We start from the raw sequence: 8,915 nt of genomic DNA on the forward strand, positions 1-8,915 counted from the left end.
CTCAACAATCTGATGTCATAGTCTCAGCCCTGTCTGGTAACAATCTACAACCTCAACAATCTGATGTCATAGTCTCAGCCCTGTCTGGTAACAATCTACAACCTCAACAATCTGATGTCATAGTCTCAGCCCCGTCTGGTAACCATCTACAACCTCAACAATCTGATGTCATAGTCTCAGCCCTGTCTGGTAACCATCTACAACCTCAACAATCTGATGTCATAGTCTCAGCCCTGTCTGGTACCAATCTACAACCTCAACAATCTGATGTCATAGTCTCAGCCCTGTCTGGTAACCATCTACAACCTCAACAATCTGATGTCATAGTCTCAGTCCTGTCTGGTAACCATCTACAACCTCAACAATCTGATGTCATAGTCTCAGCCCTGTCTGGTAACCATCTACAACCTCAACAATCTGATGTCATAGTCTCAGCCCTGTCTGGTAACAATCTACAACCTCAACAATCTGATGTCATAGTCTCAGCCCTGTCTGGTACCAATCTACAACCTCAACAATCTGATGTCATAGTCTCAGCCCCGTCTGGTAACCATCTACAACCTCAACAATCTGATGTCATAGTCTCAGCCCTGTCTGGTAACCATCTACAACCTCAAATATCTGATGTCATAGTCTCAGCCCTGTCTGGTAACAATCTACAACCTCAACAATCTGATGTCATAGTCTCAGCCCTGTCTGGTAACCATCTACAACCTCAACAATCTGATGTCATAGTCTCAGCCCTGTCTGGTAACCATCTACAACCTCCACAATCTGATGTCATAGTCTCAGCCCTGTCTGGTAACCATCTACAACCTCAACAATCTGATGTCATAGTCTCAGCCCTGTCTGGTAACCATCTACAACCTCAACAATCTGATGTCATAGTCTCAGCCCTGTCTGGTAACCATCTACAACCTCAACAATCTGATGTCATTGTCTCAGCCCTGTCTGGTAACAATCTACAACCTCAACAATCTGATGTCATAGTCTCAGCCCTGTCTGGTAACCATCTACAACCTCAACAATCTGATGTCATAGTCTCAGCCCTTTCTGGTAACAATCTACAACCTCAACAATCTGATGTCATAGTCTCAGCCCCGTCTGGTAACCATCTACAACCTCAACAATCTGATGTCATAGTCTCAGCCCTGTCTGGTAACCATCTACAACCTCAACAATCTGATGTCATAGTCTCAGCCCTGTCTGGTACCAATCTACAACCTCAACAATCTGATGTCATAGTCTCAGCCCTGTCTGGTAACCATCTACAACCTCAACAATCTGATGTCATAGTCTCAGCCCTGTCTGGTAACCATCTACAACCTCAACAATCTGATGTCATAGTCTCAGCCCCGTCTGTTAACCATCTACAACCTCAACAATCTGATGTCATAGTCTCAGCCCTGTCTGGTAACCATCTACAACCTCAACAATCTGATGTCATAGTCTCAGCCCTGTCTGATAACAATCTACAACCTCAACAATCTGATGTCATAGTATCAGCCCCGTCTGGTAACCATCTACAACCTCAACAATCTGATGTCATAGTCTCAGCCCTGTCTGGTAACCATCTACAACCTCAACAATCTGATGTCATAGTCTCAGCCCTGTCTGGTAACCATCTACAACCTCAACAATCTGATGTCATAGTCCCAGCCCCGTCTGTTAACCATCTACAACCTCAACAATCTGATGTCATAGTCTCAGCCCTGTCTGGTAACCATCTACAACCTCAACAATCTGATGTCATAGTCTCAGCCCTGTCTGGTAACAATCTACAACCTCAACAATCTGATGTCATAGTCTCAGCCCTGTCTGGTAACCATCTACAACCTCAACAATCTGATGTCATAGTCTCAGCCCCGTCTGGTAACCATCTACAACCTCAACAATCTGATGTCATAGTCTCAGCCCTGTCTGGTAACCATCTACAACCTCAACAATCTGATGTCATAGTCTCAGCCCTGTCTGGTAACCATCTACAACCTCAACAATCTGATGTCATAGTCTCAGTCCTGTCTGGTAACAATCTACAACCTCAACAATCTGATGTCATAGTCTCAGCCCTGTCTGGTAACCATCTACAACCTCAACAATCTGATGTCATAGTCTCAGCCCTGTCTGGTAACAATCTACAACCTCAACAATCTGATGTCATAGTCTCAGCCCTGTCTGGTAACAATCTACAACCTCAACAATCTGATGTCATAGTCTCAGCCCTGTCTGGTAACAATCTACAACCTCAACAATCTGATGTCATAGTCTCAGTCCTGTCTGGTAACCATCTACAACCTCAACAATCTGATGTCATAGTCTCAGCCCTGTCTGGTAACCATCCACAACCTCAACAATCTGATGTCATAGTCTCAGCCCTGTCTGGTACCAATCTACAACCTCAACAATCTGATGTCATAGTCTCAGCCCTGTCTGGTAACCATCTACAACCTCAACAATCTGATGTCATAGTCTCAGCCCTGTCTGGTAACCATCTACAACCTCAACAATCTGATGTCATAGTCTCAGCCCTGTCTGGTAACCATCTACAACCTCAACAATCTGATGTCATAGTCTCAGCCCTGTCTGGTAACCATCTACAACCTCAACAATCTGATGTCATAGTCTCAGCCCTGTCTGGTAACAATCTACAACCTCAACAATCTGATGTCATAGTCTCAGCCCTGTCTGGTAACCATCTACAACCTCAACAATCTGATGTCATAGTCTCAGCCCTGTCTGGTAACCATCTACAACCTCGACAATCTGATGTCATAGTCTCAGCCCTGTCTGGTAACAATCTACAACCTCAACAATCTGATGTCATAGTCTCAGCCCTGTCTGGTAACAATCTACAACCTCAACAATCTGATGTCATAGTCTCAGCCCTGTCTGGTAACCATCTACAACCTCAACAATCTGATGTCATAGTCTCAGCCCTGTCTGGTAACCATCTACAACCTCCACAATCTGATGTCATAGTCTCAGCCCTGTCTGGTAACCATCTACAACCTCAACAATCTGATGTCATAGTCTCAGCCCTGTCTGGTAACCATCTACAACCTCAACAATCTGATGTCATAGTCTCAGCCCTGTCTGGTAACCATCTACAACCTCAACAATCTGATGTCATAGTCTCAGCCCCGTCTGGTAACCATCTACAACCTCAACAATCTGATGTCATAGTCTCAGCCCTGTCTGGTAACCATCTACAACCTCAACAATCTGATGTCATAGTCTCAGCCCTGTCTGGTACCAATCTACAACCTCAACAATCTGATGTCATAGTCTCAGCCCTGTCTGGTAACCATCTACAACCTCAACAATCTGATGTCATAGTCTCAGCCCTGTCTGGTAACCATCTACAACCTCAACAATCTGATGTCATAGTCTCAGCCCCGTCTGTTAACCATCTACAACCTCAACAATCTGATGTCATAGTCTCAGCCCTGTCTGGTAACCATCTACAACCTCAACAATCTGATGTCATAGTCTCAGCCCTGTCTGGTAACAATCTACAACCTCAACAAACTGATGTCATAGTCTCAGCCCTGTCTGGTACCAATCAACAACCTCAACAATCTGATGTCATAGTCTCAGCCCTGTCTGGTAACAATCTACAACCTCAACAATCTGATGTCATAGTCTCAGCCCTGTCTGATAACAATCTACAACCTCAACAATCTGATGTCATAGTCTCAGCCCTGTCTGGTAACAATCTACAACCTCAACAATCTGATGTCATAGTCTCAGCCCTGTCTGGTAACCATCTACAACCTCAACAATCTGATGTCATAGTCTCAGCCCTGTCTGGTAACCATCTACAACCTCAACAATCTGATGTCATAGTCTCAGCCCTGACTGGTACCAATCTACAACCTCAACTATCTGATGTCATAGTCTCAGCCCTGTCTGGTAACCATCTACAACCTCAACAATCTGATGTCATAGTCTCAGCCCTGTCTGGTAACCATCTACAACCTCAACAATCTGATGTCATAGTCTCAGCCCTGTTTGGTACCAATCTACAACCTCAACAATCTGATGTCATAGTCTCAGCCCCGTCTGGTAACCATCTACAACCTCAACAATCTGATGTCATTGTCTCAGCCCTGTCTGGTAACCATCTACAACCTCAACAATCTGATGTCATAGTCTCAGCCCCGTCTGTTAACCATCTACAACCTCAACAATCTGATGTCATAGTCTCAGCCCTGTCTGGTAACCATCTACAACCTCAACAATCTGATGTCATAGTCTCAGCCCTGTCTGGTAACCATCTACAACCTCAACAATCTGATGTCATAGTCCCAGCCCCGTCTGTTAACCATCTACAACCTCAACAATCTGATGTCATAGTCTCAGCCCTGTCTGGTAACCATCTACAACCTCAACAATCTGATGTCATAGTCTCAGCCCTGTCTGGTAACAATCTACAACCTCAACAATCTGATGTCATAGTCTCAGCCCTGTCTGGTAACCATCTACAACCTCAACAATCTGATGTCATAGTCTCAGCCCTGTCTGGTAACCATCTACAACCTCAACAATCTGATGTCATAGTCTCAGCCCTGTCTGATACCAATCTACAACCTCAACAATCTGATGTCATAGTCTCAGCCCTGTCTTGTAACCATCTACAACCTCAACAATCTGATGTCATAGTCTCAGCCCTGTCTGGTAACCATCTACAACCTCAACAATCTGATGTCATAGTCTCAGCCCTGTCTGGTAACAATCTACAACCTCAACAATCTGATGTCATAGTCTCAGCCCTGTCTGGTAACAATCTACAACCTCAACAATCTGATGTCATAGTCTCAGCCCTGTCTGGTAACCATCTACAACCTCAACAATCTGATGTCATAGTCTCAGCCCTGTCTGGTAACCATCTACAACCTCAACAATCTGATGTCATAGTCTCAGCCCTGTCTGGTAACAATCTACAACCTCAACAATCTGATGTCATAGTCTCAGCCCTGTCTGGTAACCATCTACAACCTCAACAATCTGATGTCATAGTCTCAGCCCTGTCTGGTAACCATCTACAACCTCAACAATCTGATGTCATAGTCTCAGCCCTGTCTGGTAACAATCTACAACCTCAACAATCTGATGTCATAGACTCAGCCCTGTCTGGTAACAATCTACAACCTCAACAATCTGATGTCATAGTCTCAGCCCTGTCTGGTAACCATCTACAACCTCAACAATCTGATGTCATAGTCTCAGCCCTGTCTGGTAACAATCTACAACCTCAACAATCTGATGTCATAGACTCAGCCCTGTCTGGTAACAATCTACAACCTCAACAATCTGATGTCATAGTCTCAGTCCTGTCTGGTAACCATCTACAACCTCAACAATCTGATGTCATAGTCTCAGCCCTGTCTGGTAACCATCCACAACCTCAACAATCTGATGTCATAGTCTCAGCCCTGTCTGGTAACAATCTACAACCTCAACAATCTGATGTCATAGTCTCAGCCCTGTCTGGTACCAATCTACAACCTCAACAATCTGATGTCATAGTCTCAGCCCCGTCTGGTAACCATCTACAACCTTAACAATCTGATGTCATAGTCTCAGCCCTGTCTGGTAACCATCTACAACCTCAACAATCTGATGTCATAGTCTCAGCCCTGTCTGGTACCAATCTACAACCTCAACAATCTGATGTCATAGTCTCAGCCCTGTCTGGTAACCATCTACAACCTCAACAATCTGATGTCATAGTCTCAGCCCTGTCTGGTAACAATCTACAACCTCAACAAACTGATGTCATAGTCTCAGCCCTGTCTGGTACCAATCAACAACCTCAACAATCTGATGTCATAGTCTCAGCCCTGTCTGGTAACAATCTACAACCTCAACAATCTGATGTCATAGTCTCAGCCCTGTCTGATAACAATCTACAACCTCAACAATCTGATGTCATAGTCTCAGCCCTGTCTGGTAACAATCTACAACCTCAACAATCTGATGTCATAGTCTCAGCCCTGTCTGATACCAATCTACAACCTCAACAATCTGATGTCATAGTCTCAGCCCTGTCTTGTAACCATCTACAACCTCAACAATCTGATGTCATAGTCTCAGCCCTGTCTGGTAACCATCTACAACCTCAACAATCTGATGTCATAGTCTCAGCCCTGTTTGGTACCAATCTACAACCTCAACAATCTGATGTCATAGTCTCAGCCCCGTCTGTTAACCATCTACAACCTCAACAATCTGATGTCATAGTCTCAGCCCTGTCTGGTAACCATCTACAACCTCAACAATCTGATGTCATAGTCTCAGCCCCGTCTGTTAACCATCTACAACCTCAACAATCTGATGTCATAGTCCCAGCCCCGTCTGGTAACCATCTACAACCTCAACAATCTGATGTCATAGTCTCAGCCCTGTCTGGTAACCATCTACAACCTCAACAATCTGATGTCATAGTCCCAGCCCCGTCTGTTAACCATCTACAACCTCAACAATCTGATGTCATAGTCTCAGCCCTGTCTGGTAACCATCTACAACCTCAACAATCTGATGTCATAGTCTCAGCCCTGTCTGGTAACCATCTACAACCTCAACAATCTGATGTCATAGTCTCAGCCCTGTCTGATACCAATCTACAACCTCAACAATCTGATGTCATAGTCTCAGCCCTGTCTTGTAACCATCTACAACCTCAACAATCTGATGTCATAGTCTCAGCCCTGTCTGGTAACCATCTACAACCTCAACAATCTGATGTCATAGTCTCAGCCCTGTCTGGTAACAATCTACAACCTCAACAATCTGATGTCATAGTCTCAGCCCTGTCTGGTAACAATCTACAACCTCAACAATCTGATGTCATAGTCTCAGCCCTGTCTGGTAACCATCTACAACCTCAACAATCTGATGTCATAGTCTCAGCCCTGTCTGGTAACCATCTACAACCTCAACAATCTGATGTCATAGTCTCAGCCCTGTCTGGTAACAATCTACAACCTCAACAATCTGATGTCATAGTCTCAGCCCTGTCTGGTAACCATCTACAACCTCAACAATCTGATGTCATAGTCTCAGCCCTGTCTGGTAACCATCTACAACCTCAACAATCTGATGTCATAGTCTCAGCCCTGTCTGGTAACAATCTACAACCTCAACAATCTGATGTCATAGACTCAGCCCTGTCTGGTAACAATCTACAACCTCAACAATCTGATGTCATAGTCTCAGCCCTGTCTGGTAACCATCTACAACCTCAACAATCTGATGTCATAGTCTCAGCCCTGTCTGGTAACAATCTACAACCTCAACAATCTGATGTCATAGACTCAGCCCTGTCTGGTAACAATCTACAACCTCAACAATCTGATGTCATAGTCTCAGTCCTGTCTGGTAACCATCTACAACCTCAACAATCTGATGTCATAGTCTCAGCCCTGTCTGGTAACCATCCACAACCTCAACAATCTGATGTCATAGTCTCAGCCCTGTCTGGTAACAATCTACAACCTCAACAATCTGATGTCATAGTCTCAGCCCTGTCTGGTACCAATCTACAACCTCAACAATCTGATGTCATAGTCTCAGCCCCGTCTGGTAACCATCTACAACCTCAACAATCTGATGTCATAGTCTCAGCCCTGTCTGGTAACCATCTACAACCTCAACAATCTGATGTCATAGTCTCAGCCCTGTCTGGTACCAATCTACAACCTCAACAATCTGATGTCATAGTCTCAGCCCTGTCTGGTAACCATCTACAACCTCAACAATCTGATGTCATAGTCTCAGCCCTGTCTGTTAACCATCTACAACCTCAACAATCTGATGTCATAGTCTCAGCCCTGTCTGGTAACCATCTACAACCTCAACAATCTGATGTCATAGTCTCAGCCCTGTCTGGTAACAATCTACAACCTCAACAATCTGATGTCATAGTCTCAGCCCTGTCTGGTAACCATCTACAACCTCAACAATCTGATGTCATAGTCTCAGCCCTGTCTGGTAACCATCTACAACCTCAACAATCTGATGTCATAGTCTCAGCCCTGTCTGGTAACAATCTACAACCTCAACAATCTGATGTCATAGACTCAGCCCTGTCTGGTAACAATCTACAACCTCAACAATCTGATGTCATAGTCTCAGCCCTGTCTGGTAACAATCTACAACCTCAACAATCTGATGTCATAGTCTCAGTCCTGTCTGGTAACAATCTACAACCTCAACAATCTGATGTCATAGTCTCAGCCCTGTCTGGTAACAATCTACAACCTCAACAATCTGATGTCATAGTCTCAGCCCTGTCTGGTAACAATCTACAACCTCAACAATCTGATGTCATAGTCTCAGCCCTGTCTGATAACAATCTACAACCTCAACAATCTGATGTCATAGTCTCAGCCCTGTCTGGTAACAATCTACAACCTCAACAATCTGATGTCATAGTCTCAGCCCTGTCTGGTAACCATCTGCAACCTCAACAATCTGATGTCATAGTCTCAGCCCTGTCTGGTAACCATCTACAACCTCAACAATCTGATGTCATAGTCTCAGCCCCGTCTGGTAACCATCTACAACCTCAACAATCTGATGTCATAGTCTCAGCCCCGTCTGGTAACCATCTACAACCTCAACAATCTGATGTCATAGTCTCAGCCCTGACTGGTACCAATCTACAACCTCAACAATCTGATGTCATAGTCTCAGCCCTGTCTGGTAACCATCTACAACCTCAACAATCTGATGTCATAGTCTCAGCCCTGTCTGGTAACAATCTACAACCTCAACAATCTGATGTCATAGTCTCAGCCCTGTCTGGTACCAATCTACAACCTCAACAATCTGATGTCATAGTCTCAGCCCTGTCTGGTAACCATCCACAACCTCAACAATCTGATGTCATAGTCTCAGCCCTGTCTGGTAAC

The sequence above is a fragment of the Salvelinus alpinus genome, chromosome 31, assembly GCF_045679555.1.
Source record: "Salvelinus alpinus chromosome 31, SLU_Salpinus.1, whole genome shotgun sequence".
NCBI classification, from domain to species: domain Eukaryota; kingdom Metazoa; phylum Chordata; class Actinopteri; order Salmoniformes; family Salmonidae; genus Salvelinus; species Salvelinus alpinus.